A 25,528-nucleotide genomic window follows, 5' to 3' on the forward strand; every position below is an offset into this window, starting at 1 on the left:
ATGCCAACTTCTGTAATGCTTCTAACCTACCTTATGGACATTCTGAGAGGTCATCGGCCAAGTGGGGTTGCCATCAGCCAGTGGATAATGGTCATCGGCCAATTTTGAGACTATCGGCCAAATATTTATAGCAGGTCGGCACACTATATAGCCGATCAGCCATCTTTTCCTGCAAACTCCTCATTTTGCTGCAGCAGAGTAAAACAGAGGCATGGCAATACATTTGCAAGAAAATGTTTGTACAACCACACTCCTTATCATGTTTGAAGCTCAAAGGAGTGTAGTGCTCGACTCTCGAGCCATCAATCATGCATTTCGATGCATGATGGCCAAAGAGGCCGAGTTGCACAAATCAATATGGATAAAATGCACAAAAACACATAAAGCCTTAACCTCTATCATGCATGATCAAGAGGGTCGGCGATCGAGAATTGAGGCACGTTTCATCACTTCAAGTATGAAACGTCCCTCATTCCTCGTGCTTGGCTTAACACCCAAACCAAACACAATGCAATGCATACACAACTTAACAAAGCTAATGGCATGCAAACAATGCAATGCAACCTAAACATGTAAACATGATGGCATGCAACAAGTATGCAACAATGTTATGTAATGCAATTAGCATGCAACAACATGCAATGTACCAAGCATGCAACAACATGCAATGTACCAAGCAATGCAATAACATGCGATGCGACAAGCATGCAACAAAATGCAAAATGGACTTAAACTAAAATGGATAGAACTCAATCATGCCCAAATCAGTGGCCAAAACACCAAAACTAAGGCACCAAAAGGCAAAACATGCATGCACACATATTGATCCACAAGCTAGGCAACAAGAACACAACCCTTAGATGCACTCAAAGGGTGACAAAATTGAAAGTGTAACAACACTATAGGCTCTGAAATTAAGTATAGAATGATGCCAAATCAACCAAGCAAGACAAGTATGGCATGCAAGAAAGCTCAAAGCTTGAAGCTAGCATAGGACCTTGTACCAAAGCCATATGAATCAAACCCCAAAGGGCCAAGGACAACTAAAACAGTCCTAGATCATGCCAAAATGAGTCTAAAACATGCATGGGCCAAAGCTAAAACAAGCCAACATGAAAAGGGTATAAGGCATGATGCATGCAAGGCCAATAAAGAGGGTAACACTACATCTACCAAGACCAAGCATGGCATGAATTAACCAATAAAAATCAGAGTTATGGCATGTCAAAATAAGCCCAAAAACCCACTGAGATGGCATCCCAAAAGCTTAAGCAATAAGACATGCATAATGGCTCATGTTCAAGGCTTAAAACACAAACCTCCCAATGCATGGAAAAGGTGACAAATGTTGGTGCATGACCACACTATATGGACAAAAATCACATATGAAATGATGCCAAACCATGAAAATGGTCTAAGCAATGCATGCTAGTGACTTGGACACTCAAAGCTAACAAGATAGAATGCACTATGGCTATACAAGGCAATGCATGCATGACTAAAACAACATCAAACAGAGCTCAAGCATGGTAAAACATGAGGGAAAGCTTCTTTGAGTTGAGCCAAAACATGCAAGAATGATGATCCAAACACAAGATGCATGTTAAGGCAATAGAGAGGATTGCACTACAAGTGCATGGTGCATGCAAGAGGCTATCAAACCAACCTTAGACAGAGATATATCATCCTGAATGAAGGTCTAATACATGCCAAGATGGAGCCAAAACCAGCTTAACAAACATGTTACTTTTATGAGCCATCAATACAAGCATATGAGACATAAGGAGAGGGGACCCTCTCCTATTTGGGACCTCAAAACACCATTTCCACCACTGAAAATCCTCTGGATTTCAGTGGTGAGAAGGCCACAACAAGGTGGTCCCAATAGCTTAAAAGGAAGGCACAAGAACAAGACCAAACAAGGCCTAAGAGGGGGTAGACAACCCCCAACACAAAAGTGACCTTAAGAAAACATTACAAGCATGAAAAAATAGAACTTTTTACAGTAGAAAGTTAAGCTTAAATCAGCATGCAAATAGGTCCAGAAGCTTAAACCAAAACAAAGGTTTAAAGGCTAGTTGACTCACCCTTGAAGAACACCTTCAAGAACACAACTCCAACAATCTTTTCTGACCAAAACCAGTCCAAAAACACTAACACCAGCTCCTAAGTACCTCAGCAACAAAAGGATGGTGTTGTAGTAGGTGATTTAGTGCAAAAATATGAAGAAAATACACTTTTGAGCACAAACTAGGGTAAATATGAAGAGAGAGGTAAAATATAGAGAGAGAGAGTGATATATGTTTTTTATCTCAACTTTTAAGAACCTCTGGAAAGGGAGAGGGGTCTCCCTTCTTATAGAAATTCAATTCTCAAGCTTGTTAAACAAGCTTGAGTCATGATTCAATCCCTCCATACACGTGTATGGAGAATGAGAATTATGCTCACCAGCTGTCACAGCTGACACAAAAATATCTGCAAAAGCAGGTGGAAAGGTCTCGGCCAAGAAATATGGCCGATCGACCCAAAATAGTGCCAATCGACCACCACTTATGGCCGATGGCAAGAAAACAAGGCCGATGGCACAAGGCCTTAGCCGATGGGTTGTAGGGATGGCCAACAAGCCACCCCCTTCCCTCAGAAGCAAAAACCACAAGTCCTTGGTCCACAACCAAGCACAAAACAAACAAGTTGGGAGATTTTAAGCCAAGGCATGCAGCCGAGACCTTCGAGAACTCAAAACGAACACAAGCATGGATGATCATCGAGTGTTCAAACGATGACATCCAAGTCTTGAGGATGGTCAAAAATGGGGTGTCTACAACCTCGTACTCCTCCGCACCATACCAAGAGCATAAAGGGTTAGAAAGCAATGCATGATCCTAGTTGCTGAACTAAATGATATGTAAAGAAAGCAGGTAGAAACTCTCACCGAATACTCCAGCCAAGCGAAAACGAAAATATACTAAAATAGAACATGTATGATCCTAGATGCGATATCTAATGCAAAAATTTGCACACAATGAATCCTAAGGGACTTTGGACACTATCAAAATTACATGGATATCAACAAAATATATAACACATAATTCAATATAAAAATAGTGGTTCAAGCCCAAGTGCATGTTCCTATGCTAATCATAGGATTATGATGACAATAAAAACAAGTCTAAGTTATGAAAAAGTTAAAGAGTAGAGAGTAAGGGTAAGGAGAAGAGAGACATGTCCTAATGCATGCAACAACATAACAAATGAAAGGTAGAAAAATGACGAGACAGAAATAAAAGAAGCTCCAATGAGGATAGGGAGGTTTTCTCCCTTAGAAATGAGTATAAGCTACCCAAATCGCTGAGAAATCATGATGCGAGGGAAGATTCAACAAATTCTCATGGAGAAAGCCATATTCGGGCTTCTACATCATCAAAGCTAGCAAAAATTGTAGAAAAGGGAAAAACTTTAATGAGGGCAGGGAAATTTCCATGCTTTTACTCATGAAAAAGAGCACAAACCAATCAAATCCATGTAAGATAGGTTCAAGAAGAGAGAAACTCCCTCTTCTCATAGAGGAAACTGTGTCTAGGTTTCTAACCCATAAAATCAAATAAAAAGCAATTCAGGCTTGGCCAAAGCCGCTATACAAGCCTCTACTAACTACAGAAAATGAGAGAGAGAGAGAGAGAGAGAGAGGGAGAGATCAAACTAAGCTAGCAACAATTCTAACTAATCAATCACAATAAATTTCCAAAATAAAGGGGGAAAGAGTAGAGATAGACTTAAAATTAAGATGGAAGTAGGGTATTACCTCTAGAACAATAGAGATATGGCCCAAGCTAATCACAAACTCTAACCCAAGCTCTCTATGATAACCTCATTCTGTGTTATACTGTTAATCGCTAATTATACTTGTGATTATGTGCTTAATGTGAATTTGGATGCTAATCATGTGATTATGTGTGTTTTTGAATTCATATTTGTCCATTGTAGAGAAATCTATTTGGTATTTTGTAATAAACTAAAATTAAGGGCCTCAGAGATGACATAAACTGAAATTGACTATACCATTGTGACTGTCATAATTTTTAGAGCCTTCAGTGAAATTTGATTAAAATTTGATTTGGATCAAATTAATTGGATTTATTCAATTAAAATAAGCCTTAGATTAATTAGACTAAGCCTTAATTAATTATCTTAAGTTTAGATTAGTGAATTAAGTTAATGAAGCCTATATATATGCTAATTAAGGTGCTTAAGCTCATTTTTTAGCTCAAAAATCAGCCAAGAGAAGTTAGAGACATAATTTTTAGAGCTTTCAGTGAAATTTGATTAAAATTTGATTTGGATCAAATTAATTGTTCAATTAAAATAAGCCTTAGATTAATTAGACTAAGCCTTAATTAATTAGCTTAAGTTTAGATTAGTGAATTAAGTTAATGAAGCCTATATATATGCTAATTAAGGTGCTTAAGCTCATTTTTTAGCTCAAAGATCAGTCAAGAGAAGTTAGAGAGAGAGAGAGAGAGAGAGAGAGAGAGAGAGAGATTTTAGAGAGAGGAAGGCAAGTACTTGAAGGAATTGACTTAGGAATTGAAGATTTGGAATCTAGGCTCAAGAATTTGCTAGGGCTGGAAGGATTGAAGGCTCCAAGTGAGTGTTTGAACTCTAATTCATGAGTTTGAGTCCATAAGTATGTGAATTCAAAAAGAGTATGTAAATAAATGCAAGAATTGAGTTGAAAATATGGAGATTAGGATCAATATGTGCAGACATGTGCAAATTTGTTATAATTCCTCATATTTGAGCATGAAACATGATAATCATGTTAAATTGGGAGTAACTTAGCACATGCATTCATGAATCATGAGGTTATGAGACTTAGTTTCATGTTTTGAAGATGATTAAATAAGAATTCAAGTTAGATCATGCTAGATCATACACGCGTGAAAGTTTTGAGTTCATTTTGACAAATTCATGAAGTTTGTGGTTTGAATTTTGATGAATTCATGGAATTTTGAAAAATGGGTTGAAACTACCTTCAAAGATATGTGTTTAGAAGTGTTCTTGCATGTTTGAGTAAGTCATGCATGAATTTGGAGCCTTGGAGTTATGTTTGAAGCTCAAATAGAATTCCAAAAATTCCAGAACTCGAGCAGTTCACTCGAGTGATGGAAGTGTCGCTCGAGCGTACATTTCGAGCTCCCAATACTTTTGCAAACATTGGGAACTAGCTCGAACGACCAAAATACTGCTCAAGCAACCACCCTTTAATTTCAGTCTTGGCTCGAACAACCAAAAAGTTAGCTCGAGTGTAAAATGAGAGCATCCAATACTTTTGCAGACCATGAGGTTCACTCAAGTGACCAATGTTGTGCTCGAGCGAAGTTCCCTATTTCAAGAAACTTTGAAAAGTTGTTTTATGTATCATTTTTCATTCTTTTGCATTTCTGAGCACTCTTAGGCATACATTGAGCACTCTACATGACTAAGAAGGTAGAAAAAAGCCTAAGAAGAATAAATGAATTAAAGAATGGATTGAATTTTATTGTGACCCGATTTCCATATGTGTTATAAATTGGGTAGGGTCAATCAAGAGGATGAATCAACCATCTGAACACTGTGAGTAATATCTTAGTGAAGATATTTCCAAGTATGTTATTTTCTAAATATTACCAATGTGGTAAGTTTTTCGAACTCATAAATTTGTATTATGAATGAGTATTCTACCTATCTGATTCACAAGACTTGAAACATGATTGATAAGAATGAAATTATAAGATTGGACCAAAGGTCATTTTGTATGAATACACAATGGACCTAAAGCCGTTTGGTATGTTTAATGAGAATATGAAATGGGCCGGAGATCGTTCTATGTATTTGACAATGACACGAAATGGGCCTAAGACCATTTAGAATATTTGACAAGATAAACCTAAAGTCATCTTACATATGAAATGGACCGAAAGTCGTTTTGTATGATTGTTAAAGGGGCCAAAGGTCATTTTGAATGTGAATACGAATGTGAACATGATCATGATTATAAACGCACGCATGAATATGAATTTAGAAATAATGGAACTAAGGTCGTTTTGAACATATGATGTGAAGGACCGGATGGTCATTTGTGCGTGGGTCTATTAAATGTGAGCATGATCTTGAAGTTGAATATGTGCATGAATAAAAATATGGAAATGTCGGACCCAGGGTCGTCGTTTAGTACCCATGTTATGATCAGTTATGAAAAGAGTTTGGCGCTAAGGTCGTTTCATCCCATTGGCATGTACTAAGAATAATAGATTGGACCTATGGTCGTTCTATTATGATTTGTTTAAGTGCGTTATCAATGGGAATTGCATTCCATATGTATTGAATACAAGTGTGACTTATGTTCACATGAACCTCATTCATTAACCTCTTTACTCTTATATTATTCACTGGGCGTTAGCTCACCTTTTATCTATATGTATGTAGCTGAGCAGTAGGATGTCCAGCACCAACCCCAACGAGCTTATGAGAGTACCAAGTTTGTGGAGTCAACTAAGGTCCCCTCATGCAAGAGGCTTTACTTTGATTTGTTTTTCTCTTGTTTCTTTTGTGGTCATGTTTCACCAAGTTTGTATATAACCTTTGTTTTTGTTAAGACTGTTTTTGAATGATCCTGGACATGTACAACTTACTTATGTATGTAATGTGTGAGTTATTATGTACATGGAAAAAGTTTTTGTTATGTCATGTACGCACATCTCATTGGATAATCTTTGCATTTTGCTTCTGCATTTTGGCCCTGTAAACACCCCATTTTTTATTGTCCTCAAGACTAGGATGTCATCACTTGTGCATAGAATGATTATGATTGTTTGTGTTCGTTTTGAGCACCCGAAGTCCTCGGTGAAACGCCCCGTCTTTGAGAATTTAGACCTTGTCCTTTCTGTACCGTGTTTTGGATCAAAACTTGGTGCCTGGAATTTTGCGGTGACCTGTCGGCCACCAACATAGGCTGTCGGCCATGGCTTGTGCTTGTCGGCCATTAGTGTGGCCGGTCGGCCACCAGTGGTGGTCGGTCAGCCACCAGTCTTTTTTTCTAGATATTTGTTGCCAACTGTGCCAGCTGTTAGCACATTGAGCTGCATCTCCCTACACGTGTATGGTAGGATGTTTCTAAGCTCAAGGTGTAATAACCGGACCCTCGTACATGTTTTCTGATATATCTTCAGCCCTTGTTTTGTGCTTTCAATTGCTTACTGTGAAATTCTCTAAGAAATTAAGGTTAAGTAAATGAATCCCATGTTTAAGGATGTCTATCTGTTTAACAAGAAAAGTATCTATTACACATAGAATATTTGAATCAGAAATTGGACACCTTAGGGGCTTAATTATCTAAAATTGATTTCATATATGTGATCAGTATAATTTTTAAGTAATATTAAGTGTTTCTATGAAATTTCAATTTGGTATGCTTAAACGATTGAATTTTGTCTCTACTCAACCTTATATATGCATACATATCTATAAGAGTATTATTGAGCTAAGACTTAGGAACTTTTCCATCCAAAATCTCCTAGGAGAGAAAATAGAGAGTGTGGAGAAGAAGAATTAGGGGAGAAGAAATTCAACAAAGAAGATTGTCAAATTGAGGAAAGTCGTGGGATTTAATTCAAGGTAAGCTCAATCCCACTTATTTAACCTTCACTTTGACTTAAGGAAGGGTTTATTTCTTGTTTTGACAACTTAGGGTTTGTAGTTGTGGATTATGTATGATTCATGTTTGATTAAAGAGGGTATTCTCATCAATTGGTTGTTTTGAAACCTAATTTAGGTGTTGTATGAAATTTACACTTCAATCTTTAGTTTTTATGCCAACCCCATGAAATTACATTTATGTAATGTGTTATGTTTTATGGACATGAGAAACTTAGATTAAAAGATGGAATTTGGAAAGGTTATGACTTGATTAAGCTTCTAATCATGTTTCTTTTGTGACGCTGAAGTTATAATTCATGCTATGGTGATGTTGGGTTAAAGTATTGCATTAATCCAATTTTGGGTTGCATGTAAAATGAAGTGGTGTTGCTAAATTTTGGGTTGAAATCAAGCTACCCAAAACAGGGGTCATCACCGCACGTGCGGAGGTCATGGTCGCACGTGCGGACAAGAGAAGAAAAATTGATTTTGCATACTGCTTTCGGCCGCTCGAGCGGAGGGGGAGGACCGCACGTGCGGTACATGGCCGCTCGAGTGAAGGGTATGGCCGCACGTGTGGCCCAAGCCGGAAAAACAATGTTTGCTCTGTTTTGCGTGCTTGACCCTCTGTTATTTTTTAAATATTTTTTTGATGATCATACGATGGTTGTAAATTCATTCGAAACGTAATGACTCAGGGAAAGATTTAACAAGAAAAAGGAAACTAATGTGTGTGTTATGTATGTGTGTAGGACACACTCCAGGAGGAACCATCGCTCTGCCACAACACTGTGAGTAGTAATACGCTTTACTACAGCGAATGATTGCCATTAGCATTCTATTAATTCTGTTATTTATGTAAGTTGTAAATGATTCCAAGAATGTAAATGAATAATGAAAAGGATGAACCTACTTTCATGACTCTGGAATTCCGTAAGACTCTGAGATAAGTTTGTTATGATGATGTCTGGGCCTATGGCCATTACGTATACGTTGTTATGGTATGGTATGAAACAAAGTGCTACGCGGAACTAAGTGCTATGAAGTGAGTTACCTTTAGAATCCGTGTGAGTCACCTCTTAGGTTCATACATGGATAAGTTTAAGGGCTAAATGCCGACAAGTTTAAAGGGTTAATGCCGATATATTCAAGGGCTAAATGCCAACATGTTTCAAGAGCTTACTGCCATTCCGTTTAAGGGTTGAAAGCCAATATGTTTCAAGATATTATGTTACAAGCCAATATGTTTCAAGTTTGGGCCCAAGGCCGTTCTGAAATTAAAACAGAAATAGATTAACCACATGTTCTCTATATTTACATACGCACTAATATGTCTTATGTGTCAAGTTGAGCATCAGATTATTTATGTATTACTATTTACTGGGCCTGGCTCACTCTGTGTTATGTCTGTTTCTGTAGGTCACCAAGCAGGTGGTCAATCCTAAACCTGGACGCCCGTCCTCTATTGTCAACCCTTGTGTGTCTATGCACTAGATGGGGCCATTTATTTTTGGAAAGTTTTGCTAAGATGTGGCTCGTGTTTTGATTGTCCATCTAGGGTTGATTGTACAAAACTTCAATATTTTTGTATGCGCCCAACCATGGGGCTGGACTGTTTATATGTATATATAACAGATGCTCAAGGACATATTATTGTACTTTATCTGCCTATGCTGATGTATGTGATGTATGTGATCCTGGCATATTAGAGGTAGCTCAATGGAGTTTGTTTGTATCAGTGATATGTTACTATTTAATGCTTCTGATAAGGCCACGTATGGTAAGTATACCAGGTTAAATATCCGTTTTTAAGCAGGTCATGCCCAAACGTTTAGGGGCGGGTTTGGGGTGTGACACAAGGCATGTTTTTCTATATATATAGAGGGGTTCCTCCCCCATTCTTGGGGGTTAGAAAATTCAGAGAAAAAATCTCTCTCTCTCTCTCTCTAGATTTCTCTCTCTCTCTTACAATTTTGTGCCTAATTGCTTGTTTTCTCTACATTTTTGCATACACATCCTAAATAAAATACTCTTACCTTTGAGCTGAGGTTATTTAGGATCTTCTTGGAGCTCTTGAAGGTGGTTTTAGCTTTGTTTTGTGCCTAGAATTGCCCTTTGCTTCAAGAGGTAGTTTACTTGTCTTGTTTACTTTGTTTTGCAAGCTTCTTTTACCATCTTTTCTTACTATTTTGGGGCTGGTTTTGAACTGAGAAAAACTTTATTTTTCTGGCCTAAAAGTACTGGTTTGAGCTTTTTTTTAGTTAGGGAGTGGTTCACCCTTCTTGCTTATTAGTTTGTTAAGCTTTTGTTCCTTTATTCATCACTTTCAAATCAACTTTTTTGGGCCTTTTAACCACTAAATTTCAGAGGATTTTTAGTGAAAAAAAAAAAACTCATTTTGAAGTCCAAATTTAGAGGGGTTAGCCTCCCCTCCTTGTGTCTTGTTTGCATGCATGGTTAGCTTCACATGTTAGCATGTTTTTTTAGCTTAACTTAGCTCAAGTTCAGCATGCCTTAGCCTCTAAAATAACCTGTTTTAGCTCTATTTTAGGCTGGTTAGTTTGCTTGAGTCTTGTTTTGCATAGTTGTAGTATAACCCCATGTATTAGCTTAATGTTTTGGCTTTTTGTGACTTAAGTCCAGCATGTTTTAGACCATATTTAGGGATGTTTTGCCTCTATTTTTGGTTATTTGTTTCATTTGAGCCTTGTATGGCATGGTTGTAGTGTTAATTCCTTCACTAGCTTAGTGTTTTAAGGCTTTAACCCTCATTGGTGTAAGTTGATTGCATGTTTTAGTGCTTTTTCTGCTTCATTTCAGCACTTATAATCTCTGCAATCTCCCTCATTTCTTCACCTTTTGGTTTTGCTTTGAAAGTGGTTTCAAATCACTTGTTTGCCTAAGTGTGAAATGGAGGTGATACACCTAATGGTTTAATCCCTTGGGGGATTCATTACCAATAATGTAATGCCTCTTTCATGCCCAAAGCACCTTGTGGTTTGAGCTCTCTTTCCATTAGGGGACATTCACAAATGGACTTAATTGATTAATGAATGATTTGGTAATTAAAATGAGTAAACAAAATTGGCAAGTAAAAGAGGCAAGATAAGCATCTCTTTGTGTTGCATTGCATGTGTTCAAATCGGACATTAATTTGAACACAAGGAAAATGGAACATTTCATACTCAAAAGTGATGAAATGTGCCATTTTCCTTCGTCTCCATTACCCTTGATCATGCATGATAGGGTGATGGAAATTTTGGTCTTATTGTGCATTTATTGAACTTGCCCAATTGGTTTCACAAGCCATCAAGCAATGAAATTGCTTGATTGATGGTTTGTGAACCAAAGCTTGTCCCTCCTTTGATTTTCCCATGAAAAGGAGAGGCAAAGTGTGCAAACAACTCTTGAGAATAGACTGTTTTGCTCTATTTTGCTCTTTGTTGCAACAAGGAAGTTCAGGACAACAGTGGCCGACCGGCCACCATTGGTAGCCGACCGCCCCCCTATCAGCCACTAATAAAAATTGAGCAGTGTGTTGGTAAAGTGGAGCAAAGATGTTATGGAAATGGGCAACATTTTCAGTGACCAAATATGCAAACAGAGGCTTTCAATAGCAAGGTTGTGGCTTTTCGGGTGAAAAATCAAGCATGCATTCAGCCCTCGTTTCTCGGGATTAGCTAATTAGTTTAATTAGCAATAGATCAAATACGTGTTGTAATTGATTAGTTGTAGCTGATTAAGTGTTGTAAATAATTAGTTAGTTTAACTAGTTATTCAATTTCGTTTTGTAATTAGTTAACTAGCATAGTTAATTAATTCAGTTTGTAATAATTAGTTAGCTCAAGTAGCATAGCTAGTTGGTTAGCGTATTCATTCGGACCCTCCTTCGTGAGGGCGTAATATTGTAATAAGTGTGTGTGTGCGTGTGTGTATGTCTTCCAACCCCACGTCTTTCTCCCTTTTATTTAATCGCTTTTGATGATTAGATTAGGGACATGTTTTAATTAGCATATCGCATGCTTGCATCTATTCATCTTGTCTTGCATTCACCGAGGCTCGGCACATCATTCAAACTGCATTGTCATTTCAATACTTATTTGAATACGTGTTTAACCACATGTTATCAAATCGATTCATATGCCATATTAGTAGCCAAGCCTATTAACTGCATATTACATGTGTTGCATTAGGCATCTTGCATGGTTAGAAATCATGCATATTTTACAACTCATGTTTTCCTAACTTGGAGTACTAGGTGAGTTTTTATGCTTTAGCATACTTGCAGAACTGTGAATGTTGCCATGTTTCGCATGCTTGCCATAAGGCTTTGTGCTTAAATGCTAAACTGAATGAATGCCTATGGATGAAGGCTTATTGTTTGAATTAGAACGATTCAACGAATGTAAGTTTTAAGCCCACTTTGTTAAGTGGCAAATCATGTTTTAAGCCTACTATTTTTGTTGGCAAATCCACAATCTTTAAGCTCACTTAAGGTGGCAAATTCAAGCCATTTTCGCAAATAAACATGAGTTGAATTGTTCCAAATTGAGCAAACTAGTCTACACTTGCTCTTGCACATCACATAGTAATGCTAGTTTAATAACCGGAATAAGAGCACATAATGTTTATAAAATATCATATCACGATTAGTAGAGGCTGATCTTTTGATTGGGCGAGCATGGGTGCTCAATTCATGACCTTCCCCCCTCGCACCTAAGTTCCCGAGCTGAGGCAACTTTGGTGATGACGGACACGTGGCCTTCAGCACGAGTCAGGGTTTCCTAAATTTCCCCAAAATAAAATATTTCGGTGGCGACTTTGTATCTGGCAAAGCAGTCCAATTTTGGCATTTTTGACTTAAAATCAATTTTCTAAAATGATTTGTCAGATTTGGACTCTTTGATGTTTATCAGTTTCACATTGCACTCGTGAGATTAGATTCAGAACCACGTGAGTCCGAACTGTGAGGCTTTTCTTTCAAGCCTTCTGAAAGGGGGCGCGAAAAAGGCAAGCCACAGTTTCTGGAGACTCTACTGGGGACTTGGAGAACTTGACTCGAACTCATGATATGTTGTTTTATCTACACTTATGTGTTTTTTTGCCTTTGCATTTGCATTGGCTGACTGGTTGCGGGCTCTGCCATGATGGGAACATAACCCTTGATCCGGACTACCGTTGTACTGTTTGATCCTCCTTTCACTTCTCAATGTTAGGTGTGAGAGGTATATTGGGTAGTCTTGCTGAGGTACCCGTTTTTGACCAATCGACCTAGTTGCATATCGGAAACCATAGAGACTATTCCAATCTAGGATAGGTTGCTTACCCGAATGTAGGAATTGTATGAAACCGCTTGTTTTGTGTAGTGAATCCCTAGCTCCTGACAAAATTAAGACAGGGTAACCCTACCCCATCATAGGGGTGTTTCAACTCTCACTTGCTTGATATGTGCTTTTAGAGTGAAACTCTGCAGGAATGTATGTATCAATTGCAAGTCTGGGTATCAGTTTTGAGGCGGAAATTAGTGTTGAGTACAGTTCTCCAACTTATGATTACAACTACGTGTTGTTTAAGTCTGAGCCGAGGTGCTGTGCGGTTTCTAATTTTTGTTTCTTTTCTTTATTTTCTTTTTGCAAGGTAGTTTTTCACTTTTGCTTCTGACAATTCAGTTTCCCCCTAAGCACTTTGGACTCATATGAGGAGACTCTATAGATCGGGGGATCTTGTCAGGGGACAGCCAGTTTTGCTTCGCTCCTACCGGTTACAAGACAGAGGAGGGTTAGGCATAACTCACCAGTTCAGCGGTCACCAATTCAGCAGTCACCACTTACTTCGCCTGCACCCAGTTAGGCTCGGTGTAGACACTCCATTTTTTACCATCGTCAAGACTTGGACGTCATCGTTTGAACGCACGATGATCATCTATGCTCGTGTTCGTTCTGAGTTCTCAGAGGTTTCAGCCGCGCGCCTTGCCTCGAGATCTCTAAACTTGTTTGTTTTGTGCTTGGTTGTGGACCAAACACTTGTGTTTTTGCTTCTGAGGGAAGATGATGGCTTTTTGTCCATCCCCTCAACCCATCGACCAAGGCTTGATGCCATCGGCCTTGTTTTACTTCCATCGGCCAATAGTTTTGGCCGATCGGCACTGTATTTGGTCGGTCGGCCCTTATGATGGTCGATCGGCCATTTTTTCTGGTCGAACCCTGTTCATCTACTTTATGCAGATATTTTGTGCCAGCTGGCACAACTGGCATCCACAACTCACTCCCTTCATACACGTGTATGGAGGGATTTGCCCCTTACTTAGCTTCTCCAAGAAGCTTTGCAAATTGGATTTCTACAAGAGGGGAGGCCCTCCTCCCTTCTCAGAGGTTCTGAAATTTAAGGTTCTAGAAGTTGTATCTATCTATCTCTATATTTCCCTCTCTTTACATCTTTGTGTGTGTATTTGTGCTCTAAAGTGTAGTATTGTCTTACTATTGCACACAAACACCTAGCAATACACCATCCTTGGTTGCTGAGGCATTAGGGAGTTGGTGTTAGGGTTCTTGAGCTATTTTTGATCAGAGAAATGTGCTGGTGTTGTGTTCTTGAAGGTGTTCTTCAAGGGTGAGCATTCTTTCTTTAGTTACCCCTTTCTTGCTTAAGCTTTTAGCCCTTCTTTCTTATTGTTTTAAGCTTAGCTATTAACTGATAAAAGTTCTATTTTTACTTTCTTTAGAACTTTGTTTAAGGTCATTTTGAGGTTTGGGGTTGTTTACCCCTTCCAAGGCCTTGTTAGGCCTTGTTTTAGGCCATCCCTTTTGGCCCTTGCTTTAAGCTTTGCACGGTCTCTCTACCACTAAAATCCAGAGGATTTTCAGTGGTGGAGAGGTAGTTTTTGTGTCCTAAATAGGAGAGGGTCACCCCCTCTCCTTGTTGTCTTGAATGCAAGCATAAGTGGCTTATATTGGTAGCATGTATCCTTAGCTTGTTTTAGCTTCATTTCAGCAAGTATTTGGTGTTTTTTTGCCATGATTTACCTCTATTTAAAGTTGGTTTAGTGGTCTCTTGCATGCGTCATGTACTTGCCTTGCAATCCCCTCATTTGCCTTACATGTATCTAGCATTTAGACTACCATGCTTGCATGTTTTGGCTTAACTCCATGAATCTTTTAGCCTTGTTTTACCATGCTAAAGCTCTGTTTTTCATTGTTTTGGTCATGCTTGCATTGTTTTGTATAGCTACCATGCAATCTAGCTTGTTAGCTTTGGGTGTTTAAGTCACTAGCATGCTTTACTTGGGCCATTTCAGTGGTTTGGCATCACTTGTTATGTTATTTCAGTCCATGTTTTATGCTTGTACACTTGCACTTATCACTCCTTTAATGTTTTGAAGGGTTGGTGTTTTATGCCTCATGAATGTGTCATTGTGTATGCCATCATGCTTAGGTCATTTGGATGCCATCCAAGTGGGTTTTTAGTCTTGTTCTAACATGCCATAACTCTAATTTTTGTTGCTTGAGTCATGCCATGTTTGGCTTTGATGGGTGTAGCGTAACACCTCTTTTGTGGCCTTGTATGCCTTATGTTTTTGCCTCTTTGATTTGGCTTATTTTGGCTTTGGTCATTGCATGTTTTCGGCTCATGTTGACATGGTCTAGGATTGTTTTGGGTCATATTTTCCATATGCTCTCAGTTTTGTATAGCTTTGGTTCAAGCCCCTTTACTAGTCTTAGGCTTTAAGCCTTATGCATGCCATGCTTATAATTGTTTGGTTGGTTTGGCACCTCTCCTAACGTGATTTCAGAGCTTAACATGTTTGTCACATGTCCATGTTTATCCTCTTTTAAGTGTGCTTAAGAGTTGCTCTACTATGCTTAAGTGTTAGGCCAATTGGCATGCATGTTTGTATGTGTTTTTGTCCTCATTTCCATTGCATTATGGCCACTAATTTGGGCCTATTTGAGAGCTGTCCATTTTGGTTTAAGTCCATCTTACCATGTTGTTGCATGCTTGTTTCATTTTGCATGTTGTTGCATGTTATACATGTTCATGTGATTAGGTTGTATGTCTATTGCATGATAGATGCATTGCATGATATTGGATGCATGTTGTTGTATACTTGAGTTGCTTGTATGCATGCTTCCATGTTTAGGTTGCATTGCATTGTGTGTGCATCCCTTGCCTCTTGATCAATCATGATAGAGGTTGGGGCCCCTTATATGTTTATATGCATTTCATTTGATATCGAATTGCACACTTGGCTCCTTTCGCCATCATGCATTGAAATGCGTGATTGGTGGTCCGAGGGTCGAGGACTACACTCCCTTGAGTTCATAACATGATAGGGAGGGTGCTTGTGGAAACATTGTCTTGCAAATGCATTGCCATGCTCTGTTTGTCCTCTGTTGCAGCAACAGGAGCATTCTGCATGAAGAAATGGTCGGTCGACCATATTCAGTGCCGATCGGCTAAAAGTGTCTGGCCGAGAGCCTTATTTTTGGTCGATGACCATTCTACCTTAGCCGATGGCCTCACATTTTGGCTGATGGCCTCACAGCATGCCCCCAAGTGGTTCAGAAGTGTCACGGAAGTTGGCACAATTTTCAGAGGTACAAAGCAGTGCAAACAGAGGCAACATGAAGCATGGCGACGGATTTCCGGGCAAAGTCCATCAAGCATGCATTCGTCCCTCTTCCCGAGGCTGATTTACTGTTTTTGGTAGCTTAGTTAATTTGTTAATTAATTAAGTGTTGTAATAATTAGTTGTAGCTAATTATTCATTTGTTTGTGTAATTAATTAATTAGCTTGTTAGTTAGTTAATTAGTTGATTTGTATTATTCTTTCGGTCCCTCCGTCGAGAGGGCACAATTGTTGTAATAAGCGTGTGTGTGTGCGATGCATGTCTTCCAACCCCTATTTCTTTCTCCCTTTTACTTAACCGCTTACGATGGTTAGTTCTAAGTCATTTTCAATTAGCATCCTTATGCTATGTATGTTTGCATCATTCATCTGTACTGCATGCACCGGGCTCGGCGTATCATACTAACTGCATTATATTTCAATTCCAAGTTGAATGCATGTATCAATTGTCTCATTTCACGTGCCATTTTAGATTAGCCGAGCCTATTCTAGTTGCTCTTTGCATGCGATGCATTAGTCATTTTAACATGAACTAGGATCATGCATGATTTCTAATTGGTTTCTTGTTTTGGCTCGGAATAGACTGTGAGTGTTTACGCTTTAGCATACTGCATGTGTGTTAATGTTGCCATGAAAGCATGCTTGCCATGAGGCTATTTGCTTATTTGATATAACTGCCTGAATGCCTGTGGGTGAAGGTTGGATTACTTGAATGGGAACAATTCATCGAAATCTTCATTTTAGCCTACTTGCGAGTAGCAAACTTCAAACCATTTTCACAAACAAATATGCAATGCTTTGTTCCAAATTAGGCGATCTAGTCTATACTTGTGTGTTGTGCGCATCACATAGTAATTCTAGCTAATTAATAGGAATAAGAACGCATGTGTTTTCAAAAACTAGATATCATGTTTAGTACAGGCTGATCTTTGATCGGGTGAGCGGAGGTGCTCATAGATGACCTTCACCAATCGTACCCAAGTTCCCAAGCCGAGACAACTTTGGTGATGACGGACACGTGGCCTTAGGCAACGAGTCAGGGTTTCCTAAATTCTTCCAAAATAAAATATTTAGGTGGCGACTCTGTATCTAGCAAAGCAGTCCATGTTTGGCACTTCTTTACAAAAATTAGTTTTCCAAAATGATTTGCCGGATTTGGACTCTTTGGTGATTTATCAATCTCACATCGCACATTGTGAGATCAGATTAAGAACCATGACATTTGAGTCCGAACTGTAGCATGAAGCCCCCAGGGCGCGTCTACACTCGGTCTTCTACTTCTACTCCAGAAAGAGAGTATTCACCAGTTCTGATAGCTCAACATCCCCTAGTCAACATGGAAGATATGTTTCGTCAGCTCCAGCAAACTATTGAGACTATGCAGTTAGATGCTGCCCGCCAAGATGAGACCACAGCCCGCCAAGTCGAGATCGTAACCCGCCAAGTAGAAGTGATAGAAAGGCTTCAACAACAGCAAACACAACCGACAGTAGCCTCTGCGTCCCATGCATCCCCAACGAGAATTTTGGCACCCGGGGTCACAATCAATGTCCAGGAAAATGCGGGCATTTAAGCAGATCCTATCCCACCTCAGACCTCCAAGGCACCAGTTTACCAAATGGAGGTGCTATTTGAATTCAAGGTTAACCCCACTGCATTAAAGGTCAACAAGCTAAAAAAGCTCTTCAAACGGGCGCAGGCCGTGAATTCAATCTCTGATATTGAGGATGGACATACAAACGCCGCAATAACTATGCTAGACAGATTCAAGATGCCGCATTTAGACCAGTTCGACGGCTTTGGGGATCCTATGGTCCATCTACAGCTATTCTCTGACATCCTACGGCCAATGGGTCTCACCAGACTGCAGAAGTTATCGTTTTTCGACCGAACCTTATCGGGTATAACGGCCATTTGGTATGCCAAGCTCGAAGACTTTGTGAAAAAAAATTGGGAGGAAATGGCCAAGGCCTTCATAGCGCAGTGCTCCTATAATACTCCGATCGAGGTCACAACTCGTGATCTTGAAGCAACTCACCAGGAGCCGAATGAGGGCTTCTCGGATTTTGTGACCCGTTGGAGGGTTAAGGCCTCTATGATGACTATCCGGCCTTCTGAAAAGGACCAGATTAGAATGGTGGTCCGTAACTTACAAGGAAGATTATTACAGAAAATGATAGTCTTACCCTTGTTTACGTTTGCTAAGCTTCATGAAATAGGGGTTCAAATTGAGGATGCGATGAAGCAATAGACCATGAGAAGGAACAGCCCAAAAGGCCCTTTACACGCAGCTCTAATGCAGCCACGACTAGTGGCACCTCTGCACAGCCTTCGAATGTGAGCACGGTCACCACCACGCCCAAAACTGCCAACCCGTTCGCCAACACATCCAACACAACTTCACAAACCTCAAATCATCAGGCCCGAGGCCAAAGGTCTTCACCCCACTTTACATGTCCTTATCCAAAGCCTAGGGGTCCTGATCAGAAAAGGGAATCTTAGGCCGTTAGAATAATGACCACTGCCCGATCCTCTCTCACCTAAACACAAACCGGCCAAATATTGTGCTTTTCACCAGCAGCATGGTCATGATACTGATTAGTGCTTCAGAATGTGTCATGAGATTCAAGATCTCATAGACAATAAGGTGATAGCACCTCCTCAAAAACCCAACGTCACTACAAATCCTCTCCCACCACATAATCAAGCCCTTCCACCCCGGCATATAAACCTCATCCATACACTGGTCGTCCCTTATAAGCCCAGTACATATATCACCCCTTCCCACCTACCTAAACCGATGGTGTTTATCCCTGAGAGCACAGACTTGTGCATGATGAACACGTCAACAATCCAAACTAAACCCGTTGTGGTGACAGTGGAAGATGAAGGGAGGTCAGCCTCAGTGGAGAATGTCAGTCCGTTGCCCGAGGGCTCTGAGGACTTATATGATGGAGTGTACAACCTAAGCTGCTATATTGTGCCAATCAATCAAGCTAAGCCGGAAGTGGTGTTGCCGACTGGGATGGAGGTCAGTGTAGTTCGTGAAGATGGCCCCAGTCAGGGGTTAGATGATCTAGCCGACCTAGAGGAGGATATAGACAATTTGCAGTTCTTTGATGAGCAAGATCAAGGGGATGTGCATATTGATTGGTTTGATCTGAATGGTTCAACAGAAAATTCTGGGTGGCTAAGTGATGAACCCAATATAGACAAGGGAACTGAACCGAAGCTGGAAGAACAGAAAGAGGGAACCGCTGCAATGGCTAGAACGATCGACGGAAAGGGTAAACTACCGGAAAACACCGGTACAGAACAAGTGGCTCAAGAGCTAGGCATAGTTAGTACTTACCTACAGAGCAAGAAGCCGCACTAAGGTGCCTTGAACAAGAAATGGATCAAAACAAACATAAGGCTAGAAAGGCCCAAGACCCTACGGGGGAAATCTGTGATAAGAAGACGACCCGAACAAGCTGGACAATTGCTTATCGGCTACCAATGCACATGCAATGCAAAGAAACACATAAATGAGATCAAAACAGGATATCACGAGTTCGAGTCAAGCTCTCTAAAGTCCCCAGCAGAGTCGCCAGAAACTGTAGATGCGCTCGCGGAGGGGGCTCTCGCTACTACAGTTCGGACTCGCGATTTTTGTTGTCGCGGTTCTTAATCTGAACCAAAGAGTCCAAATCTGGCAAATCGTTTTGAGAAACAGATTTTTGAAAAAGTAGTGCCAAACATGGACTGCTTTGCCAGATACAGAGTCGCCACCTAAATATTTTTAAAATGGGGAAATTTAGGAAACCCTGACTCGGTGCCGAAGGCCACATGTCCGTCATCACCGGAGTTGTCTCGGTTCGGGAGCTTGGGTACGATCGGGGAAGGTCAGCTATGAGCACCCCCTTTCGCCCGGTCCGAAGACCGGCCTCTACTAACCATGATATCCGATTTTGAAAACGTTATGTGTTCTTATTCCATTTATTAGCCTAGAATTACTATGTTATGCGCGCAGCAAACAAGTATAGACTAGATTGCCTAATTTGGAAAGAAACATTGCATATCCGTTTGTTTTGAAAATGCTTTGGAATTTGCTACTCGCAAGTAGGCTAAAACACGGATTTCAATGAGTTTTTCCAACTCAAACAATCCAACCTTCACCCACAGGCATTCAAAGAGTTTAACACATAAGCATTTAGCCGCATGGCAAGCATACTGTCATGTTAACATTCACACACATGCGAGATGCTAAAGCATAAATACTTACATCGTACTCCGTGCCAAAACAGTAAACTAGTTAGCAAAACATGCGTGTCCTAGTTCATGCTAAATTGCCTAATGCAACATATACAGGATGCAATTAGATAGGCTCGGCTAATTTAAGCATGGCATATGAAATGCGATCGACTATCACGTATTCAATTTTTGAATTGAAGCACAAATGCAGTTAGCGTGATATACCGAGCCTAATGCATGCAATACGAATGCATGGATGCACACATGCATAGCATAAGGTATGCTAAAATAAATGTGCCCTAATCTACCATCATAAGCAGGTAAATAAAAGGGAAGAAAGAAGTGGGGTTGGAAGACATACATCACACGCACGCACACTTATTACAAATATGCCCTCACTCGGAGGGACAAAAATAATAATACAAATTAATTAACTACGCAAGCTAATTAAATATTACAAATTGCTTAATTAATTAACAAATTAACTAAACTAAAGAAAAATAGTAAACCGCCTCGGGGTGAGGGCCAGATGCAACACATGCCCGGGACTGGCTCGGAATCGCACTGCCATGCATAGTTTGCCTCTGTTTTCCCTGCTCTACTCCTCTGAAAACTGCCAAAGTCTCAGGGATGCCTCTCAGGACACTGGGGGATATCATCGGCTGAGCAGAATTTCCACCGGCAGTAGCATTTAGTCACTGGCACAAAATAGATCCACCGGCCATCGATTGACTGCCGGTCGGCACTAAATACTGTCGGCCGGCAATAAATTCCTGCAGAACCTGCAACTCACAGCAGCAGAGGGCAAAATCTTGCATGGCAATGCAGTTCAAGCAATTTATGCACCCATCACATTCCTTATCATGTTAATGACTCAAAGGAGGATGTACCCCAATTCTCGGACCACCAATCACGCATTTCCATGCATGATGGCCCAAAGAATCAAGTGTGCAACTTCAATTTCAAAATGCATGCAAACCAAATAAACACACAAGGAGGCCTAACCTCTATCATACTCATCTCAAGAGGCAAGGTGATGCATGCAAGATGCAATGCAACTTAGGCATACGAGCTAAGGATGCAACATGCCGATACAAGCAAACATGCAAGGTGAGCATGCAAATAAGCAAAGGATGGTCTTAAACATGAATTAGGCAGCTCTAGTTAGGCCCAAAACAGTGGCCAAAATGCTAAGTGCATGGAGGCAAATGACATGCAAACATGCATAGATACATGGTCCAAGACTTAAGCATAATGAAGCCACTTTTCGACGCATTTGAAAGGCACAAACATGGACAATTTGCATGCAAATTTCAGAGGCGATAGGTGATGCAAAACAGCCCCGAAACATAACGAAACGACACTCAACGCATGGAATAAATCCCGAAATGCAAGATTAGGCACATGAAATGGCTTACAGCTATACAAAGCATGCACAATACGGACATGGAGCATGAAGACAGAAGCAAGACAGCCCTGAGAAAAGCATTTTTACAGTTTATGACATGGCCAAACAGCAAGCAAAGATAGGGCTAAAATGGCATACGAAAACGGCCCTAAACATGAGATTATGAAGCAACTCACAGCTGCTGACCCCAAACAGGTTAGGGCCCTTCAACAACATTGAAGAGGGGCCCAAAATATGCACATTTACAGAACTGTAAAAACCCCAAAAACAAACATAGGTATGGCTAAGCTCTTATGCAAGAAAATGGGCCAAAAGGTGGCCAAAGAGGCAAGTGGTATATGCAAAGCCCAAACTGAAAAATGTCCTTCTACAACATTGAAGAGGGACCAAAAATATGCACATTTACAGTTTATGGTAGCCCCGAAATCAGTATACAAACATGCTAGAAATGCAATGCAAAATGAGGCTCAAAAGTGGCTACAACATGAGGTATATAAAGCATTCACCAAACAAGCAAAGACCCTTAATAAAACATGTTAATAAAGTTAAAATAAGGCCACTTTCAGTTCTGATCATGGTCCAGAAATAGAAAAGTGATAGGCTAGTGAAGCATGCAAGAATATTGACATATAAAGAGATATTGAAACAAGTGTGAGATAGGGTTCTCAAAGAGGGTTGAGCCCTTCAACAAACATGTAGAATGGCTCAAAATAGACCTAGTTTTAGTTAAGGTTGGAGCCCAAAACAATAAGCAACATGGCTAAGAAATTGGCACAAAAAGGAGCTACAAAAGGGGGAAAGTCTACTTACCCTTGAAGACCAACACTTTTGTTGCTTCTTGGACCAGATTTGATGACTCTAAGCTGCTGGAATCCCTTCCTTTGCTGCTGGAATGGAGTGGTGATGGTAGAGCTAGGTAGTGATGAAGGAATGATGCAAGGGACTTGGATGCTTGAGCTTGAAAGAGAGAGATGGAGGGAGATATATGGAGGGATGTATATCAATCCCAGCTGGTTTTTCTTCTAACCTAGTATAAGGAAGAGGAGAGCTTCCTTTATAGGCAAAACAAAGTGTAAAGCTTCTTGAGGAAGCTAAACAAGGGTGCATATCCTCCATACACGTGTATGGAGGATCCATTCTGTGCCCTCCAGCTGGCACAGCTGGCATACACTCAATCTGAAGAATGCTCCAGAAGGTTGTCGGCCAGCAAAATTTGCCGGTCAGCACAATAAAGTGCCGGTCGGCACAATAAATTGCCGTCCGGATAAATAGATTGCCGATAGATGCTGCCAAGGTCAAAAAATGGCCAGTGGGTGTCCAAATTGAAGCCCCGGACGTTAGCTTTCCAATGGCGCAAACCTTGCATTAAAATTCGTTCTGTACAAAACGTTATGCCCTTTTTCGTGAAGCCGCGCAGATTCGATCCAACCGGGATGATGCCCGACTTCAACTGATCATATCTCCCCCACCCGGACTTGGCTCTAGGAGATTCTTGAGTGAAAAATGAAGCCCCGGAAGTAAGATTTCCGACGGTGGTGGCCCCATAGCTAAACTCCAAGCGTACAGACAGATAAGCCCGATTCAGCGAGGGCTGCTCGACTCGCTTCTACCCGGATTCATGCCGAACTTCTCCCAAATTAGTTTTCTCCTCTCCTTTCCTCTCTTCTTCAACTCCAAACTCCTAAACAAAGTGTTTTGAAGGATTTGCCTCTCTCCTTGCTAAAGAAACTGAACATTTCCCCTGCACACCTGTCTCCACCAAGTAAACCATCAGTAACGCCCATGTCTTAAGGGCGGTCAAAAATGGGGTGTCTACAGTTGCCCCTCTTTGACAGAACTCATGAGTCATGAAATGACGTGAATGAATGTCAAAGCCCCGAGATGACCCATTTTTGATGAGACCGAAGACTTGGACAAACAAACAAAATACAAATGAATGAATGGTTGTGCCCGCAGGCTGCCTACGTATCCCTTTGCAAGGAATCAAACCAGCGTAGTTCAGGGGCAGGATGCAAATGATATGAAAGAAGACTTTGATAATTGGACTTATACGCTACGCGAAGCCGGTTTGTATTCAAAATAATGTAATGTACTAACAAGTACAAGTGAGGTGCGCAAGATAGCGCGATAGGATGCATGCAAAATGCAAGTAAGTTGCACAAAACAGTGCGATGCGCAAGAAAGCGCGAGTGATTTGAAATGCACAAGACAGTGCGAGTGAGGTGCGCAAAATAGTGCGAATGATAAACTACACAAAACAGTGCGATTGAGGTGTGCAAAATAGCGCGAATGGAAACTGCACAAAACAGTGCAATGCGCAAAATAGCGCGAATGATAAACTGCACAAAATAGTGCGATTGAGGTGCGCAAAATAGCGCGAATGTAAACCGTACAAAACAGTGCAATGCGCAAAATAGCGCGAATGATAAACTGCACAAAACAGTGCGATGCGCAAAATAGCGTGAATGAATGCATGCAAAATGCAAGTAAGGTGCACAAAACAGTGCGATGCGCAAGAAAGCGCGAATGTAAACTGCACAAAACAGTGCGACGCGCAAAATAGCGCGAAAGTAAACTGCACAAAACAGTGCAATGCGTAAAATAGCGCGAATGATAAACTACACAAAACAGTGCGATTGAGGTACGCAAAATAGCGCGAATGTAGTTGCACAAAATAGTGCGATACGCAAAATAGCGCGATTGAAATGCACTAAACAGTGCGATACGCTAAACAGCGCGAGTGATTTGAAATGCACTAAACAGTGCGATACGCTAAACAGCGCGATTGAAATGCAATGCACAAAATAGTGCGAGTGAGATACAACCACAAGATGCACAAGACAGTGTTAGTGAGATACAAAGTGTAAGTACACAAGATAGTGCGAGTGAATGCATGTTCTATGCAAATGAGGTGCATTTTCTATGCAAGTATGGAAGAGTGCATTTTCTATGCAAAAGATACGAGCATTTTCTATGCAAGAAAAAGCATATTCTATGCAATATTGAAAGCACATTCTATGCAGAATCGAAAGCAAGAATATTCCATGCATGAATCATAACGATGTGCGGCACGCATGTCACAGAAGTGTATGTGAAAGTGCACATTCTATGCCATGGAAGGGCATCAAACATGTACTCTGGTGCCTCCGATTTACCTTTCGGAGGACTTTGTAACACACTCAGCTCAAAAAGGGCACACCCTGTTTATGTTGGCAAGAGATAACATCTGTTGCTGCTTTAATTGCCATTCTGACTTGAAGCAGGCTTACACTTGGGGTCGAGATACACTCATACTCCAGAGAAATGGCGAGGTCTGGGAAGGTGCACCTGAAATGCAGTCTCGGATCTTGCCAAAGCTAGAACACCCTAAGATGCTCCAAATTTTCCTTTTTTCTTTTGCTTTGCAGTCTGGAACCTACATAGCTTCAGATAGGTCCTTGTTCTACTGTTCACACTTATCAGGGGTGGACCCTGCAGTTTTATGAAAGAACAAATACTATTTTGCACAAATGTGAAGAATGGCACAGCACTCTGAGCACAAGATGATTTTTTGGGAATTGAGAGATGAGTTCTTAACCGGGTATTGA

The sequence above is a fragment of the Camellia sinensis genome, chromosome 13, assembly GCF_055761805.1.
Source record: "Camellia sinensis isolate YWXY chromosome 13, ASM5576180v1, whole genome shotgun sequence".
NCBI classification, from domain to species: domain Eukaryota; kingdom Viridiplantae; phylum Streptophyta; class Magnoliopsida; order Ericales; family Theaceae; genus Camellia; species Camellia sinensis.